The sequence below is a fragment of the Colias eurytheme genome, chromosome 26 (genome assembly GCF_061535395.1).
Source record: "Colias eurytheme isolate Ceu_HAF_F1 chromosome 26, ilColEury1 Martin Lab GWU primary, whole genome shotgun sequence".
NCBI classification, from domain to species: Eukaryota; Metazoa; Arthropoda; class Insecta; order Lepidoptera; family Pieridae; genus Colias; species Colias eurytheme.
The window spans coordinates 8868456-8893619 of NC_143005.1; the positions used below are offsets into that span (position 1 = coordinate 8868456).

General features: G+C 31.7%; 1 protein-coding gene across 1 annotated transcript in view; it reads left to right on the top strand.

Moving 5' to 3' along the window:
• Nucleotides 1-25164, top strand: part of kek5 (leucine-rich repeat, immunoglobulin-like domain-containing kekkon 5 protein) — a 215680-nt gene that overhangs the window by 135196 nt on the left and 55320 nt on the right. The window lies entirely within an intron of this gene.

Consider the following 25164-nt stretch of genomic DNA (forward strand, 5'->3'; position numbering starts at 1 on the left):
TGTGGTAATTAGATGGTGTTGTCTTCGTTGGTATTATGAGTGTAATTAATTAATTTACGGATTTTAATCGCGCTTTATCACTACATAGTATAAAACAAAGTCGCTTTCTCTGTCCCTATGTCCCTATATGTGCTTAAATCTTTAAAACTACGCAACGGATTTTCATGCGGTTTTTTTAATAGAACGAGTGATTCAAGAGGAAGGTTTTAGTATATAATTTATTAGGTTTTAGACAAAGCGGTCGAAGCCGCGGGCGGTAAGCTAGTTATGTTATAAATTACTTTTTAAAGTCTTAACCGAATGCTTATAAATGTCCGTATGAATTAATAGAAGTTAGAACCCTGAATTTTCTCGACAGTGTCCTATTATAGCATAACTTAATCATTCACAGGTTTTATGCTCTTGATACTATGTATGAATTTAGAAAATTGATTTCATTTTAAATCTTTCACATTGGTCTCACAAAGCGGTTTTAAAGCGCGTGTTTAACTTTAAAAATGTACGCAACGAGTGTATATTTACTCGTTCAAAAAAGAAATGTAAGTAATCGTTCAGTAACATGAAAGTAAATAAGAAATGTGTGCGAATCCTTAAAAATAGTTTCTAGCTCTTGCAGAAGACCGATAAGGCAATACCCAGAACCCTCTTCAAAGTATTGATATGTTGTGTCGATTTGTGTAGCAATTATATAGAGAAATGTATGAGGAAATGTATTTTTACACCGCGTGATTTCATTTAACCCCTTACCGAGCGGCCCGATCGGGCCACGACACAATAGATTTTCTATTGTGTCTGTGATTCCGGGGGCTGAGGGATTAATAAATATCCGTGTAGTGTAGCTTTTCGCAGCTACAGCCCGCATAGTCTATGGAAATTCAAGGAGTAATATCTAAGATGTTTCTCAGTGATAAAAAGTAACCTTTTTCACTGTCTAGTCTTTTAACTATATAAAGACAAAAAATAATCGCCCTGTTGCGACGTTGCGTCTTAAAAACAGAAAAATCTTTCGCATTTATAATAATATAAGTACCTAAGGATACATAATAATAAATTAATATCAAAAATTTAACCTGTCAAATGTAATTACACTTATGGCAATAAATCTGCATTGTAATATGGAAACAGTAATTCGAAGAGTCGAAATTAAAACGTCTGTAAATAATAATATCATGAATAATGTCTTTAATACCTGTTTCATTCAGAAAAATATAAAACTTCCGTTGAACCGAAAAAAATATTAGAGAAAACTGAAGTTTCAAATCAAATCAAATTTATTTATTATTAAACATACATACATACAATTACAATTACAATTTATTACAATATACAATTAATATTCATGTATCAGTCATGTAAAATTATATAAATAAAAAGGCTACCAAAACAATTTATACAAGCCAATGTTTTCCTTTTCCATGTTACTGGGCAACCTGTGTTTAGGAGAAACAGCTTGCCTCTAAAATAAATTCACAAAAACTAAAAAGCCTCTTAGCAAGTATTTATAAATTAAAATTGGTTACAATAGAGAGTAGAGAAAAAAAAATGTATAAATTTAATAACTTACTCTTTACAAATTAAATAATACCTTACCTTATAATATAATATAAGGTAATCCGATTTGGTTCGAGTTATATTCCTATGGAAATAAATTGATAAACAAAGAAACAGAAAATATCCTTTTACACGTGTTTCTACATCATATTTTCCATGGAAAAGTTGTACGAATGTTTCGTAAAAGAATATTATCCCGGAACTGTGAGTATATGAAGCCATTTCTGCCCACTTTATAAGACCTTTCTCGATATTCTGGTAATAGGAAATATTGGTAATAGAGGCATATAGGGTAGTGGTAGGTTTGTACAGGCAAGGTTTGAAGTAGAACTACTTATTAATGTAATATGTAGGTAATAATAATGGAATTTATAGAATTAATCTTCATAAATAGGTACCTAATAATAAAACGGATTTAAAAACAATTCATAAACGAGATAATTATGATTAAAATTATTTTGATTTGTTGTCAATATTCTTTTATTCTGAATCAGATTAATAAGCTAAAGAATTGTGTGATTTACTATGTATTTTTGAACGAGGTATCTGAACCTATTTGTCATGTTCTTTCCACAATAGGAACCAATGTAACAAGTCGATATCTTTTATTTTACCTGAACATAATGTCAAAGAAAGTGTAGGTAATTCTTCAACACGAATGAAAATTCAGTAACTCAAACATTCCAGAAACACGTGGACAAATCATTATATCAAATGTGTTTGCTAGTTAAAAAGGAAATAAACTCACGTACACTTAAAATAAGTTAAATCCAGCTATGCATTAGCAACGCTCCACATTTGCAAGTGTACAAGTGTATAGTACACTAACAAGACGTAAGCAGTAAGCACTAAGTCGTAACAAGTACGCTTAACTTAAAATCGGCGAAATGGCTTCTTGCTTACGCACTGTGCGGGCTATATGCCTTGCAACTGTAATTCTTGCAACATATATTATTGTTAAATGTTAGGTATGAATGTATGTTTTGTTTATTACTAAATTTTATAACAGTTTTATTTGCTGGCGGCTATGTCACTGAGCCGTATAGAAAATAAATAAATGGAAATTTATTTCATAACCGTTCATGAATTTAGTCGCGAGATCGAATCAAGAGTTAATACAATTTTGAAACGAATTTCTGTCCTGCGAAATAAAACCACCAGTCGAATTTACATTTCAATACTATAAAAACAAAAATTATTATTTAAAATTCCCTGCACAGTGCGTATACTTGACCAGACCGTATAGATGACGAGTCAGACTTTAGTACACCCGCAAAGGCTTACAGTCGTTTAACTTTCCGTGTACTTTCTGACGATACGACTCGTCTGACCTTGCTTTCTTACTGTAAGGACACATCTGCGAAGGTTTAATATTAATTACTTAATTCTTGTCGTTATATTATGGAATAATGTTAATGTTAAAGGTTAATGTAAGTATACAGTATTTTTTGAATGATGAAATTAAAATTTTTGTAGAAAAGGGTAAATAAATTGTACATAAAAAAATCATTTTTGCATGTAAGGTAGATTGCAGATTTAGTACATAAATGTATTATTAATCGAAATATTAAGCACGAATATATTTGAAGCCTTAATAAATTATTAATTTATGTTTACCACTTGAATAATTCTAAAACAAAACTTCTTCTTTCAAAAGATTGTACATTATTTATTACCACTTTGCAAGTTAAGTCTCTTATCGACGACGATCTGCAATCTTTGGGTTTCAAATAATTATGCATAGGTACTGCATGAACTGAGCAGCTGTTCCTGTGAAAAAAAAACATTTACACTCTACTGTTATTGTAGGTACAATTTACAATTTACTGTTATTGTATTATTCAATTGTAAGAAGTGTTATAATCTGATTTGTCTGAAAGTGTAACTAAACTTAACTACCGTATGCACTAATGTTTATTTGTTTTAACTACATAAACACCCTTATTCCCAGAACTAATATCTTCCGTACACACGATATATCGTGAAGTTCGCACGAGCGCAGGTGTGGCCCCACCCCACTGTTTATTTGAACCAAGTAATTTGCATAACTGATTCCATTGATATTAAAGTTAAAGATAACTCGGTTTAAATGTAAAACGCTCAGCTGATGGTCTGTTTGATCTTTTTAATATTTAAGTTTTTGATTGCGATTGTATTTATTTTTGTGGGGGCTGGTAGTTTGGGCTGTTTGGTTTAAAGGTTACTGATGAGATTAAAATTCGTTAGTTGATGAGCTTGTTCTATCATGCGGTTTTGCTTGTTCTTTAATGTTACAAACTGGCACTATGAACCTGTGAAACTAAGAAATGTGTACAACTAAGAACTGTGAACTATGAAACTAAGCTTTTCGTAACATTACTTTACGTCACAAAGGGCTCAAAAGTTTTACAAGAATTTCGCTCTAGAAACAACATATGATAATTCAGAAAATGTTAGTAAGTAACATTCTATCAGAAAACTCGTCCAATCACACATGTCAAAAGTTTCTATAAGATTCATATCACGTTCAAAATTATGTTAACGTTATGATCTGCCAAGAACACCTTATTTGTTAAGTCTTTGGACTTGTACAACAAATATAACCTAGGTCCGTCCTAGGTCCAAAGGTCATAGCGTCTGTCACATTAATTACAGTTTTCAGAGGCTAGCCGAAAAAGAAATAAAACTTAGTTACCGGTTATGAATAATTTAAACGACGGTTCTCGATAGATTAAAAGCTATTTTGTGTAGCTTTGGGAAGAGGAAAGAATGATTTAATACAATAATGCACACGGCTTCGTCCGATTTTAACTGGTGCTTTATTTAACTTTCATTTTAATTTAATCAAATGGAGTAAAACAACATTAACGTTAGCATATAGTAGGTTCATATAGCATCATCTCTGATTTATTAGTCTTAAAATATAGTCTCGTCTGTTTGGAGATAAAACAAATTTAACTAAAATGTGATGATGTTTATTTAATGGCTCTATGTGCATGGCATTAAATAAACGTTTTCTTACTTTCTTTCTTTCAAATTAATCTGAGTTATGTTTGTAGGTATTTGTATGAATTCTCTAATAGGGAGATACATGTATTTTGAATAGTATAATTTATTTTAATTTATATAATACTAGCTTACCGCCCGCGGCTTCGCCCGCTTTGTCTAAAGCCTAATAAATTATATACTAAAACCTTCCTCTTGAATTACTCTATCTATTAACAAACACCGCATTTAAAGCAGTTGCGTAGTTTTAAAGATTTAAGCATACATAGGGACATAGGGACAGAGAAAGCGACTTTGTTTTATACTATGTAGTGATTTTAATTACATGTAAAAAATATGCACTGCATACATGAAATAATTCAAAGGTTATTTTTACCCGACTACGGCAAAGCAAAAGGAGGGTTATGATTTTGACAGGCTATGTATGTATGTATGTATGTATGTATGTATGTATATATGTATGTATGTATGTATGTATGTTCATCTGTTCCCTCGTAACTTCTAAACTACTTATCAGAATTCGACAAATGACATATCATTAGAAGCGTCTTAATTGTCCGCTGGTTATAGGCTATATGGGGTTTCACAAAATCTAATGTGGCGCCCTCTAGCGGACAAAACATACAGAGTAAAAAAATAAAGTTAAGATAAATATGCCGTGTTTGGTATCATTTGAAAGCTTTTTACTTGCACGTTTTGAATATATATATATTACTAGCATTTGCTTGTGACTTTACCTGTATTCATGGGCTGATTGCATATAATTCACATCTTTTCGTTCATAGCTTCTTTATTAGTTCATCAATTTAACTTTTGTTTTATACTTTTTCAGCGTCGTTTTTTGTCGTAGTTGGGTTTTAGTTGTTTTACTTTTTATCTTGTAAACAAACATTTCCAAAACTGGCAGAATTATTATTCCCTAAAAACATTCCATGATTCCTCGTGTAGGTAAACAGAACACATACAAAAAAATATTTTGATTTTCTAGTAAAATAAACACGAATAATTAACCAGATTGCTTCGATAAAAGCAATTTTGTGTAAGTTATATAATATGGTTGGAGAGTACTTTAGCGTGTATGCTAATTTTAGTTAGTCTCGACGCGCGACATCGTTTGCACTTTGTGTTTATTTTCTGCTATATAAGTACCTGCAGTTCCTGTAGATACTGCAGGTACGTAAATGATATTGAAGACCTAGGTTTGACGATTGGAGCAATAATTGTATTGGTCTGTAAAATGTAGTTTGATAATCTATTGTTAATTAAAAATAGTATGTTTGTATAAATGCAGTTTTCTAGATGATACATAAAATTAACTCTCTTTTGAAATGAAAAAGTATTTCACCAGCTGCAGAAAGATATATTTTTGTGAGTGACGTGAGACCAGAGACACCATACTTTTATTATAAATGCGAATAATACATAGGTGTGTAGAAATACTTTTATACCCGTCCGACCGAGGGTGAAACCCGCGCGGTTAAGATAGTCGGCTGTATTTTTATTCCGTGTCAAACAGGGCAGAACCGGGACGAGCAGCTAGTATTATTACATATATTATAGCGTGTTCCAAACTTTTATAATCTTTGACGGATGGGAAACGCCACGTGTTGATGGTCTATTGGCTGTCACGCTATTCAATATAATGAATGCGAGAGCACGCGTGTCTGTCTGTCCTGACGTGGCGTTTACAAGATTATTCATATAGATATTATTATAGATAAGATGGAGTGTGTGTTTGTATGTCAATTATGTCATGATATGTTTGTGAATGAATTTGATGGCAAAGTAAAAAATGATTGATTAATAGGTAAAATTGCCATTTATAGTGTAGGCTATATGTTCCATTTTTCATATTTTTTCATTATTTTCATGCGACGCAGGACTTCCTAACTTTAAGTTAAAACAGCTTATTTTATTTTATCCTTATTTTACGAATCATAAATAGAAGACATCGATGCTAAATTGTGTTTTTCTTTTTCAGATGAAAAGCAGATGTAAAAATACTTGGATATATTGAGGTAAGTAAATATTTGAATTATTTATTAACTTGCAAATTAGTATTAGTATAAATCTCTCTTGATAATACTATTATTTCCACGAAGTTTGTAATGAAAATAGTAGAACCTAGATACTAGACCTAATTAGTTATTACTTATTAGGTACTTGTAAATTTTAGCGTGTTTTCATACAACACTATTGTGGTTAAGCTCATATATAAAGCAATTATATTCAACAGACAGACAGAAATGTGGATTCGTCCGGATTTAATTTATTCAGCGCTATCTATGAAGCATTTCAGCGGTATGTTCGTTTATAATATATTTGTGTATTGCAAGTTATAAGCGATTTGATTTGATTAAATAACAGTTTAATAAATCACATATAACATATATAAAATTCTCGTCTTATATATAAAATTCTCGTGTCACAATGTTAGTCTGCATACTCCTCCGAAACGGGTGGACCGATTCTCATGAAATTTTCTGTACATATCGGGTAAGTCTGAGAATCGGCCAACATCTATTTTTCATATGTACCACGGGCGAAGCCGGGGCGGACCGCTAGTATTACTTAAAATTAAATAAACAACTTTTACTGATATATCTAGATTCAAAATTTATCCAGAAGATTTTTGAACTGTAACACGCAAAAACTAGTGAACTGATTTCATTTGTATGTACAAAGTTTTGTGTGTGGATAGATTTTTCCTGAGATAAATAATTACACTTTCATGCAACGTATAAGTGATTATAATAATCTAAAAGCAATATTAATAAGAAAACTGCAATGGTCAATTCTATAGACGTTTTTAAGCAGGATTTTTGCACGCCTCATAAGCGAAGCGTTGAGGTGGGTACTACTGTCACTTCGCGCAAAACATCTGATTTTTCAAACTTAAAATGTCTTTATGTATCATACATTGCACTTGTAAGATAATACATACACACACATATTAAGAAAAAACACTATTTTTAACATTCATGATATTTTTGATGTCATTTTTGTTATTTAAACTAGTTAAAAAACAGTTTAAAAAAGTTCTGTCTTGGACGTCCGTGTGTCTGTATGTGCGGATCCTTTTTCTTGTTAACACGATAGCGACCGAAATACTTTACTAATCGAGTCTTTTTTTTTCTCTTACGCTTGAGTATGCTCAGGAATAGAACCCTTTCATTTTTCAGGGTCTGATTCGATGTGGTTTAATTGTTATTAAATAAACAAAAATAATAATTAATAAATATTTATTAAAAAAAATATGAGGCGTGCACTTTTGGATTTTCCAAATTTTTTAAGAAATTAAATGCGCTATAAGCTTAGAATTTGTACCAAACACTAAGAAACATTAATCATGGTTAAGGCGCGCATCTTGAAGGAATGATTAACTCCGAAATGTAATGCTTATTACGTATTTATAGTTTAAATTCATAAAACATGCTTAATACGGGTTAAAATTACAATATGTAAAATTACGATCAATAAATTTACGAGATATCGTAAATTTTTAAACGCTTGTCATATATTATTTAGAATTTGTTAACATTAAAGAATGGATTTATTCCTTTTTTTTTAAATGAAACTTTAGGCGTGCAGAGAGTATACTTTCAAGGTCGCGCCATGGTAATACCGTCACGTAATGGAGTAAGGCGATGATTTTGGTATCTTATAATTTTGCCAAAGAAGTTTCATTTCTGACTCATGTTATCTCACACACGCTCTTTTTTTGTTCTGTTCTTTGTACATATTTAATATTTTAAGGTATTTTTCATTAAACTAAAATAGCATTATATTTCAACATGATATTATAAATTTTGAGTCCTTAGAAATAGAACTCAAATTGGTTCCCAAATAATCTCCGTCACACTTGACTAGTCGCAGAAATTCCTAAATTACAACATGAAGACAGAATACATTAAAATATCAACCAGTCAAAACAGAAGCCGTAACAATACCTACTCGGATTTGTGTAAGCCATTGTTATATATTGTTGGTTAAAATATATTTCCACCCTTCCTATTCCTAGATCTAGGGATTTATTAAACCTAAGGATTTAGATTTATAAAACATGATGTGAATATCAATAGTTTATCAGTCTTTTAATTTTGATAAGCCATCAATAAGAGCAAAAGTGGTAATTTCTAAACATATAAATTCTTAGCTGTCCCAGCTAGAATGTTTGAGCAGCTGTCTTATCATTTAGGGGGATGAAAAATAAATGTAATCAAATTCTCAGACCAACCCGATATGCACACAAAATTTCATGAGAATGAGTCAAGTCGTTTCGGAGGAGTAGGGCAACTAGCACTGTGACACGAGATTTTTATATACCTATTAGATTAAAAAACCTATGAAAAGTCGAGTAAATTATGATACCTACATCACTGTTTCATATAAATTATAAGTTAATATTCGTATTTCACTCTAGGCTTTGATATTTAAATAAATGTTAATGTATATCTGTCCGTTATGCTGTCATGATGCAAGGCTAGTCTGCAAAATCCAACTGTCAGAGTTAAATAGCACTTATTCACCCACGCAACTTTGTCTGCCTTTAAGAGTATTATTTTTTTTTTCTTATAAGTGCCTATTTTTTATTTTACTGATGATCTGTTCAGCATTAGTCGTAGTGGTGTTATATGGCATATATAAAAATATACAGCCTACACAAATGTTTAATCAATTCGACAGTTGTTTTCGATATCAGCTCAAAAAGACATGGGTACAAAAAAAGAGCGATGTGCCGAACACACGAGCCAGAAGTGAAACTTCTTTAGCAAGATTCAAAAGATATCAAAATCGTCACGTGACGGTATCGCCATGACTCGACCTTGAAATTTTACTACATGTGTATCAAAATAAAACAAAGTGCCTAAGTCAGATCAAATATTGATGTTAAAAAATAACTTCAGTGTTTCCTGTCGGTTTTCCTGACCCATTGTATCAACGAACAAAATAAGTATACAATAAAAACATTTCCTAATATAAAAATAATAACCATAGATCTACGATCCTTGGAAAAGCGGTATTCGCCGTTCTCTAAACACACTGACAAACATAAATTGTTTATTTTTTAAATGAAAACAAGCTTCTGAATTGTTTGAAGATTCAACTTACTTATATATTTTATGTATAAGTAGTTTTTTTTCAAAGTTAGAGTTTGTAAATATTAGCTTTTGTGAGTTGAAGTTTTGTGTTTTTATTGAAATGATTTGATAGTTGTTCAGAATTAAATAAAACATCATCTGATGTTATTAAAAAACCGTTAAAATAATAAAAATGTGTAGTTAAGGTTAGGTTTTGTGTAAGGCCTAAAGGCCAAATATAATTTCGTTTTTATATTATTGGATATTCGTAGAAGTCGAGGGTAAGTTTACAAAAATTATGTATCAACAAAAAGTCAATTTCTTTAGTACAATTGTAAGGTATAATACTGTTTATTTTATTTGTACTGTATAGAAGAAAATCCCAGACGCAAAAATAGAAAAAAAATTGTATTTCAAAGGCAAATTGTATGATAACCCTAACTTTAAGATTCTACGTATGTACTAGCTATTCCTACATATTAGAGCTCGTAGACTCGCGTTATAGACTAAGAGCCAACAAACAACTTGTTATTTAAAAGTTTATTTTATCAACGAAACAGAATGTTTAATTAAACACAAATAGCATACGAAATATGAATACAAAAAGCAAAGAAATTAGAGAAAATGTTAATTAGAGAAACGAAAGTTAAGGTTCGCTGAGAAGGTTGTATCGTTCCGGACATAAAGACAAAATATCTCATATTTTTTACCTTGGAATGAATGCAATTACAATTTTCCGTGTACATATTTAATAATTAAGTTTTTGTTGTTTTATTTAGTTCATTTCTGATATACAATAACCACATCCAAGCATTTTAATTACGAATCATTTATAATTAAACATTTATATACTTTGTTTATTTTGAGAAATATTTTTAATACATATGTTAATATAAGAAGCTTTTCAGTCTGCCCTTGAATATATCTGTTTATTTCTCACAAAGTTTGATACATCAAAATAATGTCTAGATTTGAAGGTAAAACGAAATAAAAGAGTAAATCTAATCAATTTATCCGCCATATAAAGCTGACAGACTGACATTGGTACGAACATTTCTTATACGAAATATGAAGTAGGTAAAACATATATATTTTTCAGGTGAGGATTTACTAGAAATGGAATAGATATCAATTGGAGGCATATGCATAAATTTTTCACTGCTTTGCACCCTCAAGCAATGATATGATAATTTAAAAGGTGTAGATAGGTTACCAACACTACATTCTTACTTTAAAAAAATGTGTGCGTGTACTAGTGTACACACGTAAGAAGTGAAACTTCTTTATGACCTTATTTTTCAAAAAATAATTTATTATAATATGCAACTTTACAGAAATACTTCGTCGTAATCACGCGTGGTAGGGATAAGAAAAAGATGGCGCGTAACGGAAAAATGTCACGGGTAACGAAAAAATGTTACACTAAATTTTTTTCCAACCCCGATAAAGAAGTTTCACTTCAAAAAACGGCATACTAACGCACACAGGATTATACGTCCTAATCTAAGATGGCATGATTCAAGTATCGTGAATGAAAAGAGACAACTGAAGTCAATTTTGGCTCTTTAGTCTTTAGCCAAAGAAGTATGTAAAATATTCTCGTGTTACAATATTAGGTACACCTCTATCAGCTGAGAATCGGCAAACACCATGTAGACTCAATTTTGATGCACTCGCGGACAGATTAAATTCAAACTTTGTACACTCAAGGATCGGTGACATTACAATAATTTCATGGGTTTATCTTATTAAAGCTAGTTTGTTAGGCAATCTAAAAAGTTATTGGAATTTCTTTAAGCACACCCCGGACACTCCATACTAAATGATCGTTTTGACAGTCACACTGTAGAGACTGCAAATGTGTGTGTTAACGCTTTATGGTTGGCAAATTTATGACTAGCGTAAAAAAAAATTCGCGTTTTTCTGATGAAATACATCCGTAAACAGCACAATATCTAACCATTTTCTACGAAAAACGATAATCACAAATCCAAAATAATAAAATTACTTTAAGTCAATTTGATTAATGTTGTCAATCTTCGTTGCGTATCGTCCTTGCAGAAAAATATGGCCCATTTTATGTCTGATCGCGCGGGGGTGAGGTAAGTTTAATTTTGGCGGGAGGCGGAGAGTGTCCGTTCTGTAGCGTTTAGCTACTATTATGTATTCTGTGCTTTAAGTCTGGGATCTGGAATTATGTTTATGAGGCCACTATTACTTGGAATTTTTGGTCTACGGAATTTTGGATGAATTATTTTACGTAGGCATTCTTCTAGAATTTCATTGTTGATATATAATAAGGGTATATAATAATATATAATAAGGGTCAACTAATGTTGACCCTTATTGCACGCCTCATAAGCGAAGCGTTGAGGTGGGTACTACTGTCACTTCGCGCAAAACATCTGATTTTTCAAACTTAAAATGTCTTTATGTATCATACATTGCACTTGTAAGATAATACATACACACACATATTAAGAAAAGTCACTATTTTTAACGTTCATGATATTTTTGATGTCATTTTTGTTATTTAAACTAGTTAAAAAACAGTTTAAAAAAGTTCTGTCTTGGACGTCCGTGTGTCTGTATGTGCGGATCCTTTTTCTTGTTAACACGATAGCGACCGAAATACTTTACTAATCGAGTCTTTTTTTTTCTCTTACGCTTGAGTATGCTCAGGAATAGAACCCTTTCATTTTTCAGGGTCTGATTCGATGTGGTTTAATTGTTATTAAATAAACAAAAATAATAATTAATAAATATTTATTAAAAAAAAATTATGAGGCGTGCACTTTTGGATTTTCCAAATTATTTTCGTTTTTACTAACTCATGCTACTAAAGAAAACAGAATATAACAGTTGAGTCATTTTCCACGTTTTGTTAGTCGAATAAAGAAATAATACGTAACAGTCATGTAACAGTAGATATTGTATTATTATCGGGATATTTTTATAAGATTAATCTGTGATTTATGTGTAGGTAGATAAACATACAGCTGTACATTATACCTTTTTGGTGAAATTTATAGTTCTAATTTTATACACTCGAAAACCATACCCTCTTCTTACTAAAAATAAATATTACTTTACTAATCTCGATTCATTAGAGGCCATAACGATTAACCATGTTATATTTTGTATCTTCTAAAAGGCCTAAAAATTTATTAGCCTCAATTTAGAACTTAAGTAGTAATCTAGCTTTAACCGAGAAAGTTCTGAAGTATAATCACTAAACCTAACTTTGTCCGCATAATTGATAAATCTTAGCCTCCTTTCCTCTAATAAAATGTATTTTAAAATGATATTAAGACACATTAAAATGTTTTATTCATCCTATTTGAAAATTGTCTTAGCTCGTTATAACAAAAATGCGAATATAACAAATGTTACAATATTTTTCTAATGAGCATCTCAGTAAAACACTGCTATTAAAAAAACGGTGTCATGTAAATGTAAAGAAAACATTGAATTAAGTATGTTTACGAAATATGACGTCATACGAAATAAACTTGATCTCCAGTTTCTAAGGCCTTTCATACAAAATGGGGATCACGGTGTTCTGGTTACCTTTTCAAGTACCTACCTTTTATAATTCTATTGTTTCAAATTTTAAGCTTAAATTATACATTTATTATTTTAAGGCTTAGGACACATTTATTTACAAAATTATAAGAGGATTTGTCGATATTTTTTACATTAAAAATACTCAAAACAGTCTGACGAAAAATAGGAAGGTAGTTGTAGATTTATTTATAAGCTTTTGAATCAACATGATGTATCATTAAGTCTGTCAAATATGGGTTATTAATTAATGAATTATTTATTTGATATAGGCTTTAATATAATACTACTACACCAAAGGGAAATCAACACCATAATATAGTTCCAATTAAACTTCATATTATAATAAAATTATTAATTTAACGTTAGACCAAACATAACATGTACAGAATGTTAGATTGCTCACGTCGCGTCGCAACGATAAAATAGCGTTATGGACACTTAAAACCTTACAGCTAGTGTAAATGGTAAATGGAACATCACCTGCTATACATTGTTGGTAATGTATGGTAGAACTTCAAGGTACATAGTACAAAAGAAGCAATGTATCTACAGGTCAGTGAGTGTAGCGATAAAGCCGGCATTGCGTCAATAATGATGAACCATTGTACCTTGATTGCTCTGAAGTTTCCACTAAGAAATGATGTGGGCTGTAAAATATGGGTTTGATGGGAATTTCTGGTTGTGTTGTTGTGATATGAATGTGGATGAGGTACTTTGTTGTGTGTTCTTTTTGCTGTGGAATTACTGATGAGTGAGCTTTTTATAATTAAGGTACAATGTACATACCTATAAGAAGTTTTTTTATTAGACATAGAACATATAATTCGCTTTTGATTCACGATTTGATTATATTTACAACTAGCTTTCCGCCCGCGTCTTCACCCGTGTTTTCAAAGAAAAACCCGCATAGTTTACGTTCCCGTAGATTTCCAGGATAAAACCTGTGTGTTAATCTAAGTTACCCTCTATATTTGTGCTTAATATCATTGTAATCGGTTCAATTGTATTTGTTTGAAAGCTCACTAACTTTCGCGTTCTTAATATTAGTGGGATTAATTATTATTATTATGGAAGAGATGCGAACGTAAAATCTAACTCAATATATATTATTTATTACCATAAGGCCATAAGCACACCATAATGATCATCATTTACAGTAATAATCGTGTAATAAGAGTGACATAGTGACATAATCAGAAATTCAATTCTATCAAATTAGGACACGTTCACTCCGGGAAGCTAAATCCACACCTCGCGAGATTGCTAGCTTATTACTAGCTATATATTATCGCATTTGCGATGTGACTGAGTACGAAGACTATTTGGAACAAGGGCTTTATCTTCTTCTTATCTCATATTCCTTTAGTATTATAATTATTTAGTTGGATGAATGTGGGGAAAGGGAATCTGCGGACTAAATTTTAAATAGCTTTGTATAAATAGCTTTAAATTTAGTGCCTCTAAGTGCTGGAATGACTTGCCACCACCGATCCGCAATAGCAACAATGTATTGGGCTTCAAAAACAAACTGAAGTCCCATTTGCTCTGCTTACAAAAAGGTTCTGAGGTCGGGGCTCCAAACACGTGACTCGGTATGGCTCTGGTGATAATTCTATGGATATCTAAGGACTTGTACCTTTAACATTTTAGTTTTTGCATTATTAATGACTAGGTACCTAGGTTCTAATTTAATCTATTCGCAATTCTTATTAATGCATTGCTTTTTAAAGTTTACATTATAAAAGGTAGCTTTTATTAATAATGACTATTAATGCATAGTTAATAAATAATATTTAATCGTAAGTGATATCCTAATTCTTATAGTACCTATTGGAAACGTATTTTCATATATTTCGATAGGTATGTTTAATAGAGATCAACTCTATGTCATACTCAAAGATTTATATTCTTTTCTTTTTTCGTCTGCAGAGAAAATATGGCAAGAAATTCTGTATTTACAATTCTGATTGCTCCGGCCGGCGGGATCACGGGTGGCCGAGTGGTCAGGTGTCGCCGCGGTAAGGCGAGAAGAGAAGACGCGGGTTCCAATCCCACCTCGTGATCGAGTTTTTTCTATTCTTTAAAAATTTATATTTATAAAGCATTTGAATGCTATAAAACTAAAATATCAAATTCAATTCTGTAGTTGTCCATTTTGTTGTGTTGAGGTAAACTGCAATTTAATTGTAAATAGCATATTTAAATAAATTAATTAATCATAAACCCATATATTGTTATTAGTTTAATTTATACTGTGTTCAATGACCAAATAATTTCCAAATTTCAGTTAACTTTTTGCACATGTCCAGCGTCGAACATAATACATACCTATTATAATAAAACATTGAATCCTGAACTGTGATAAATTTCACATCAGTATAATATGAAACCACACATTTTACAAGTTCGCTAAACCGTGTAAAGTTAATAATTCGTAAAACGTTATATTAATAATGCTTTCATACATTTTGTCATGATTTTACTGATATTTATTTTTAATAAGCTCTTAACTAACTTTAGCCCGTCAGTTTTTAAAAAAGAAGACAATCATACATCCAACCATCCACATAATTAATTAAGGGCTGATTTTTCAATCCTTGGATAAAACTTATTCGTCGAATAATGTATAAAACTACCATTTTAAAAACGTATTCTAATTGCCCGTATTTGACAGTTTACGTGACATTTTAATATTATCGTGTAATACTTTATTGGACGGATAAGTTTTATCCAAGCATTCAAAAATAATTTGGAAAATCCAAAAGTGCACGCCTCATAATTTTTTTTTATAAATATTTATTAATTATTATTTTTGTTTATTTAATAACAATTAAACCACATCGAATCAGACCCTGAAAAATGAAAGGGTTCTATTCCTGAGCATACTCAAGCGTAAGAGAAAAAAAAAGACTCGATTAGTAAAGTATTTCGGTCGCTATCGTGTTAACAAGAAAAAGGATCCGCACATACAGACACACGGACGTCCAAGACAGAACTTTTTTAAACTGTTTTTTAACTAGTTTAAATAACAAAAATGACATCAAAAATATCATGAACGTTAAAAATAGTGTTTTTTCTTAATATGTGTGTGTATGTATTATCTTACAAGTGCAATGTATGATACATAAAGACATTTTAAGTTTGAAAAATCAGATGTTTTGCGCGAAGTGACAGTAGTACCCACCTCAACGCTTCGCTTATGAGGCGTGCAATAGGCCCTAAATTACCTTTGCGTTTACAATAGAAGTCAATTTACTTAATAATAAAACTAAACGTGAAAGGCCAAAGGAATCTGTTTTACAAAAATGTGTTTTTACGACGTTGATAATGTACTTAAAAGTATATTTTGAGAGCTGATTGGATATTGTTTCAAATACTTTTTAAAAGAGAATAAAAGCGTACATACATTTATTGCAGTTTAAAAAATTGTTCTATTAATATACATTTCAGATACACGCCATGGTTGAAATTAATTAGTTATTTGCCAAAATAAATAAATTTTTGTATTTTATTTATTAAAATTGTTAATCAAAATTGAAATTACAATGTATCTTTTTATTACTTTGGTATCAAAACCACGTTTACAAACCAATGAAACTATATCAAGTTTATAGACAAATAAGTGACATTGTGTTAAGATAAAGTTTGGTTATTGATACAGTGAAGTTAGTTAAGTTACGGTCCAATCAGTCTGTAGTGATACTTGTACAAACTTACATTGTTTGTGGTCGTGAATTGTTGACAATATTTAATTTAGAAATTTAAGAATTTGACGGATTTTAAACGCGATTTATTCATTATATTATTGTAATTTTTAGATGTAATAATACTCGCGTAAAATCAAACACAAGAAAATACTAAATAGTTAATTTTTAATATTTTATTTCAATCGTTTTTTTAGTTAAATTATATCATTTTCTATCAAGGTATTTCCGCTAAGCCTAGCCTATCTTTTAAAATTTTGAAATTTTACAAGTTTCCCCGTGACCACGCTCACTGCAAAGTGTGCGAAACGAGATATAATATAATGCATAAATGGCCTTTAAAATCCGTAAAACATTCTAAATGTTACAAAAATATCTACCCGGGCAGAGTCAGGGCAAGCAGCTAGTATATTGCATGTAACTTCGTCCCGCCAGACCACAGCCTTGATCAAACTACAGATAAATAAAGGTACTGTATCCAAGTTTCCTTATTAGTTGAGGACTGGCTACTGTTCCCGGATAGTTGGATGTGTCCGGGGAGGAGTTCCCGGATCGCCAGGGTATATTGATGTGCTGGAATGTGGATTTGAAAGTTTCAGGGTATAGTTTGGTAAGGAATAAGTGATGTAAATGTTGGTAGAAAAAAATAATATGTACCTACTATTTTTTTTCTACCGAATAATACATACATATATAAGTTTACATGTATTTTAAAATTGTAGCGTTTAAGTTTGAGCCAGTGATTTTCAATGGTGGTAAAAGTATTTAATGAGTGTTGATCAGTTGACGATGAATAAGTGACTCAAGTCATGTAGTCATAATATTATACTAGCTGTGCTCCGCGGTTTTACCCGCTTTGCTCCGCTCCTGTTGGTCTTAGTGTGATGATAATATATAGCCTTCTCGATAAATGGCCTATCTAACACCGAAAGAATTTTTCAAAAAGGACCAATAGTTCCTGAGATTAGCGCGTTCAAACAAACAAACAAACTCTTCAGCTTTATAATAATATTAAAAAAATATACCTCTAACCATCAAGTAAATCTTAATCTACATTATATCCTAATACCGAACATAGATTGTACATAAAATCTGTTACAATGAGATTTCCAAACACCACTTTGAAAGTGTCCCTCAAGCACGTAAAACAAGTATATCGTGGAATTTATATATCCTGCTGTATTGGATATTACCTCCCATGGGGTCAGAAGTGACCGGAAGACCATAAGATATACTATGTAAGTAATGCAGTTTGGCAGTACCTACATTGTTATGGACAATGGACAAAGCCAAAATTCTGATAGACGTGATATTTTATTCCAGCGCCTTCTGTATCGCTTTTCTCTGCAATTTCACTGATCGATTTTCTTATGAACGTACCTGCCTACTCAATTAATTACTAAGTTTTTGTTCTGCTTCTATTTTTTTTATTTTTTTATTTGGTATCTAATACATAGATATGCCCTTTATGAGTGTTAGATGAACGATTTAGAAAATGATTTCACTAACAATAGAAGCTACAAAATTAATGTAGGTTCATTATTCACGAGTCAAATCTTCTAATAGGTACCTTTATAAAATTCTCGTGTTGTGGTGTTTGTAGTTACACAACTCCGAAATGACTTGACCGATTCTGATGCAATGTATCGGGTCTGAATCGACCAACATCTATTTTTCATACCCCTAAAGTAAGGCAGAACAATGTTTGTTTGGCTTGGTTAGGCTATATTATTTTGTTTTATATGGCAATCGCTTGGAGCTTGAGCGAGCGGCTAGTTATAAATAGATATATTACAAAGTCAAGCCACATATTAAATTTAAAGTATTTGAAGCAGCTCGCTACGTCGCACTTTAATGCACATACTGTATAATGTACTGTATTCCAGAATTTACTTTAAACTAAATAAAATAGGGAATGTTATATTGTCTTACGTCAAGGAAGATGTAAGGAATGGGTTTATTCTTGTATTGTAGAGAGTAATAAGAGATTGTCCTACATTTTCTTGTCATGCAATTATTCATTTTTATAACGACGCGCCGCGGCCGGCGCTGTCTGGTAAAAAGGTTTCTTGAAGTTTGTGGTAATTAGATGGTGTTGTCTTCGTTGGTGTTATGAGTGTAATTAATTAATTTACGGATTTTAATCGCGCTTTATTATGTTATAAATTACTTTTTAAAGTCTTAACCGAATGCTTAAAAATGTCCGTATGAATTTGCGTAAGTCTTTGTATTTTAAAAGTTAGAACCCTGAATTTTTTGACAGTCTCCTATTATATCATAAATTAATTAAATACCAATGGATATGTGATATTTATTTCGCTGGTGTTGTGCTTTTGATACTATGTATGAATTAAGAAAACTGATTTCATTTTAAAACTTTCACATTGGTCTCACAAAGCGGTTTTAAAGCGCGTGTTTAACACTAAAAATGTACTTTACGAGTGTATTTACTCGTTCAAAGAATAATTGTAAGTAATCGTTCAGTAACATGAAAGTAAATATTAAATAAGAAATGTGTGCGAATCCTTAAAAATAGTTTCTAGCTCTTGCAGAAGACCGATAAGGCAATACCCAGAACCCTCTTCAAAGTATTGATATTATGTTGTGTCGATTTGTGTAGCAATTATGTATATAGAGAAATGTATGAGGAAATGTATTTTTACACTGCGTGATTTCTTTTAATAAATATCCGTGTAGTGTAGCTTTTCGCAGCTACAGCCCGCATAGTCTATGGAAATTCAAGGAGTAATACCTAAGATGTTTCTCAGTGATAAAAAGTAACCTTTTTCACTGTCTAGTCTTTTGACTATATCAAGACGAAAAAATAATCGCCCTGTTGCGACGTTGCGTCTTACAAACAGAAAAATCTTTCGCATTTATAATAATATAAGTACCTAAGGATACATAATAATAAATTAATGTTATCAAAAATTTTACCTGTCAAATGTAATTACACTTATGGCAATAAATCTGCATTGTAATATGGAAACAGTAATTCGAAGAGTCGAAATTAAAACGTCTGTAAATAATAATATCATGAATAATGTCTTTAATACCTGTTTCGTTCAGAAAAATATAAAACTTCCGTTGAACCGAAAAAAATATTAGAGAAAACTGAAGTTTAATAACTTACTCTTTACAAATTAAATAATACCTTACCTTATATAATACTAGCTATTGCCCGCAGCTTCGCCTGCGTGGAAAAGATAAATAAACATGATACAAATTTTCATCCCCTATTTTATCTCCTTGGGGGGAGAATTGATCAAAACCCTTTCTTAGGGGACGCCTCCGTCCTAACATCTACCTGGATGCCAAATTTCAGCCCGATCCGTCCATTGGTTTGGGCTGTGCGTTGATAGATCACTATATCAGTCACCTTTGAGTTTTATATTTATATAATATAAGGTAATCCGATTTGGTTCGAGTTATATTCCTATGGAAATAAATTGATAAACAAAGAACAGAAAATATCGTTTTACACGTGTTTCTCCATCATATTTTCCATGGAAAAGTTGTACGAATGTTTCGTAAAAGAATATTACCCCGGAACTGTGAGTATATGAAGCCATTTCTGCCCACTTTATAAGACCTTTCTCGATATAATGGTAATAGGAAATATTGGTAATAGAGGCATATGTACAGGCAGGTTTGAAGTAGAACTACTTATTAATAAGTAGATAGAATATAATTCATGGATTAACTTAAAAAATGGACATTGAAATGTGTTTAAAAATTTTATATTATTTTAGCCTAATATTATTTATTTATAATAGTTGACAAACCGACAAACAATTATGGTGATACTACAAATTCATTAAACTCATGAATTGTGCGTTTGCTATGTAAGGAATAAGGTGTATTTGTTATCTTCTTTTCGTAAAATCTTATATATAAAAATGAATCCCAAAATGTGTTGGTAAGCGCATAACTCGAGAACGGCTGAACCGATTTCGTTAATTCTTTTTTTAATTATATTCCTTGAAGTACGAGGATGGTTCTTATGTACAGAAAACGTAAATATGTACCACGGGCGAAGCCGGGGCTGCATGCTAGTCTCATATATAAAAATGAATCGCAAAATGTGTTGGTAAGCGCATAACTCGAGAACGGCTGAACCGATTTCGATAATTCTTTTTTTATTATATTCCTTGAGGTACGAGGATGGTTTTTATGTAGAGAAAACGTAAATATGTACCACGGGCGAAGCCGGGGCGGACCGCTAGTTTCTAATATTATACTTGAACATAATGTCAAAAAAATAAAACACGAACGAAAATACGTTTTAACTCCAACACGTGGACAAATCATTATTTCGAATGTGTTTGCTAGTTAAAAAGGAAATAAACTCACGTACACTTAACCTAAGTTAAATCCAGCTATGCATTAGCAACGCTCCACATTTGCAAGTGTACAAGTGTATACTACACTAACAAGACGTAAGCAGTAAGCACTAAGTCGTAACAAGTACGCTTAACTTAAAATCGGCGAAATGGCTTCTTGCTTACGCACTGTGCGGGGTATATGCAACTGTAATTCTTGCAACATATATTATTGTTAAATGTTAGGTATGAATGTATGTTTTGTTTATTACTAAATTTTATAACAGTTTTATTTGCTGGCGGCTATGTCACTGAGCCGTATAGAAAATAAATAAATGGAAATTTATTTCATAATCGTTCATGAATTTAGTCGCGAGATCGAATCAAGAGTTAATACAATTTTGAAACGAATTTCTGTCCTGCGAAATAAAACCACCAGTCGAATTTACATTTCAATACTATAAAAACAAAAATTATTATTTAAAATTCCCTGCACAGTGCGTATATGTGCGACCAGACCGTATAGATGACGAGTCAGACTTTAGTACACCCGCAAAGGCTTACAGTCGTCTAACTTTCCGTGTACTTTCTGACGGTACGACTCGTCTGACCTTGCTTTCTTATTGTCAGGACACATCTGCGGAGGTTTAATATTAATTAGGTACTTAATTATTGTCGATAGATTATTGAATAATGTTAATGCATTGTTTCCTGTGTAAGTATACCGTATTTTTTGAACGATGAAATGAAAATTTGGAAAAAAGGGTAAATAAATTGTGTAAGTATATTTTATTACTTATTATGCAACAAGAACGTGTTTATAAGCACAGAGAAATAAAAAAAAAATTAGCATGTAAGGTAAATTGCAGATTTTTTACTGAAGTAGATTATTAATCGTTATATTAGGCACGAATATAATTGAAACCTTAATTTATTATTAATTTATGTTTACCACTTAATTAATTCAAGAACAAAAATCAAACTTCTGAAGATTGTAGAGATAAACTACGATAACATGGCGCGCCCCTCCAAATTACTGTTTCAATGTGTGTAGTGACATCCTTACGAAGGAGTTTGTATGTAGTTGTACGTATTCGTCTTTAGTACTTTACGTCCAGATTTGGTTGGTCAACTAATCATAAGTTGCCGAGCGCCCAAGACAACGCACGTGTCGTTTTCATAGAATACGTCAGTGCAGCGCCATTACTAATAATAATGAGCGATTAGAGCGTGACTAGTCGAGCAACAAATCCGTGGATTTGTTTTTGTTTGACGGCCGTCTCATTACGCACACATGCGTTGTGAATCTTGGTGGTGCATTGTAAATACTTTCACAAATACTTTCAAACGTTTTGAATTTTGGAGGGGCGCGCCATGTTATCGTAGTTAATCTCTACATTATTTATTATCACTTTGCAAGTTAGTAGAGACGATCTTCATTCTTTGGTTTTCAGATAATTATCTAAGCATTAATAGGTACTGAATTTATTTATAAAGGTTTTTTATTATTATTCTATTAGATATTTTGAACTAATCGAAAATTTTTAAAACTGCATGCACTGAGCAGCTGTGAAAAAAAAAACAAACATACACCTATCAACAAACATTTATACCTAGTAGTAAGAATAGTAGTTATAATTTGATTTATCTGCAAGTGCAACTACCGTGTGCAGTAATGTTTATTTGTTTTAACTACATAAACACCCTTGTTCCCAGGACTAATATCTTCCGTACACACGATATATCGTGAAGTTCGCACGAGCGCAGGTGTGGCCCCACCCCACTGTTTATTTGAACCAAGTAATTTGCATAACTGATTCCATTGATATTAAAGTTAAAGATAACTCGGTTTAAATGTAAAACTCAGCTGATGGTCTGTTTGATCTTCTTAATATTGCAGTTTTTGATTGCGTATTTATATTTTGTGGGGGCTGGTAGTTTGGGCTGTTTGGTTTAAAGGTTACTGATGAGATTAAAATTCGTTAGTTGATGAGCTTGTTCTATCATGCGGTTTTGCTTGTTCTTTAATGTTACAAACTGGCACTATGAACCTGTGAAACTAAGAAATGTGTACAACTAAGAACTGTGAACTATGAAACTAAGCTTTTCGTAACATTACTTTACGTCACAAAGGGCTCAAAAGTTTTACAAGAATTTCGCTCTAGAAACAACTTATGATAATTCAGAAAATGTTAGTAAGTAACATTCTATCAGAAAACTCGTCCAATCACACATGTCAAAAGTTTCTATAAGATTCATATCACGTTCAAAATTATGTTAACGTTATGATCTGCCAATAACACCTTATTTGTTAAGTCTTTGGACTTGTACAACAAATATAACCTAGGTCCGTCCTAGGTCCAAAGGTCATAGCGTCTGTCACATTAATTACAAGTTTCAGAGGCTAGCCGAAAAAGAAATAAAACTTAGTTAGCGGTTATGAATAATTTAAACGACGGTTCTCGATAGATTAAAAGCTATTTTGTGTAGCTTTGGGAAGAGGAAAGAATGATTTAATACAAGTTAATGCACACGGCTTCGTCCGATTTTAACTGGTGCTTTATTTAACTTTCATTTTAATTTAATCAAATGGAGTAAAACAACATTAACGTTAGCATATAGTAGGTCCATATAGCATCTCTGATTTATTAGTCTTTAAAAATAGTCTCGTCTGTTTGGAGATAAAACAAATTTAACTAAAATGTGATGATGTTTATTTAATGGCTCTATGTGCATGGCATTAAATAAACGTTTTCTTACTTTCTTTCTTTCAAATTAATCTGAGTTATGTTTGTAGGTATTTGTATGAATTCTCTAATAGATAGATACATGTATTTTGAATAGGATAATTTATTTTAATTTATATAATACTAGCTTACCGCCCGCGGCTTCGCCCGCTTTGTCTAAAGCATAATAAATTATATACTAAAACCTTCCTCTTGAATTACTCTATCTATTAACAAACACCGCATTTAAATCCGTTGCGTTTTAAAGATTTAAGCATACATAGGGACATAGGGACAGAGAAAGCGACTTTGTTTTATACTATGTAGTGATTTTATTTAACATGTAAAAAATATGCACTGCATACATGAAATAATTCAAAGGTTATTTTAAACAAACATTTCCAAAACTGGCAGAATTATTATTCCCTAAAAAAATTCCATGATCCCTCGTGTAGGTAAACAGAAAACATACAAAAAAATATTTTGATTTTCTAGTAAAGTAAACACGAATAATTAACCAGATTGCTTCGATAAAAGCAATTTTGTGTAAGTTATATAATATGGTTGGAGAGTACTTTAGCGTGTATGCTAATTTTAGTTAGTCTCGATGCGCGACATCGTTTGCACTTTGTGTTTATTTTCTGCTATATAAGTACCTGCAGTTCCTGTAGATACTGCAGGTGCGTAAATGGTATTGAAGACCTAGGTTTGACGATTTGAGTAGTAATTGTATTGGTCTGTAAAATGTAGTTTGATAATCTATTGTTAATTAAAAATAGTCTGTTTGTATAGTATGTATATGCAGTTTTCTAGATGATACGTAAAATTAACTCTCTTTTGAAATGAAAAAAAATATTTCACCAGCTGCAGAAAGATATGAGATACAGATGATTGTGAGAGTGACATGAGACACCATACTTTTATTATAAATGCGAATAATACATATATTTTAATTTTAGGTGTGTAGAAATATTTTTATACCCGTCCGACCAAGGATGAAACCCGCGCGGTTAAGATAGTCGGCTGTATTTTTATTCCGTGTCAAACAGGGCAGAACCTGGACGAGCAGCTAACTAGTATTATTATATAGCAGGTTCCAAACTTTTATAATCTTTGACGGATGGGAAACGCCACGTGTTGATGGTCTATTGGCTGTCACGCTGTTCAATATAATGAATGCGAGAGCACGCGTGTCTGTCTGTCCCGACGTGGCGTTTACAAGATTATT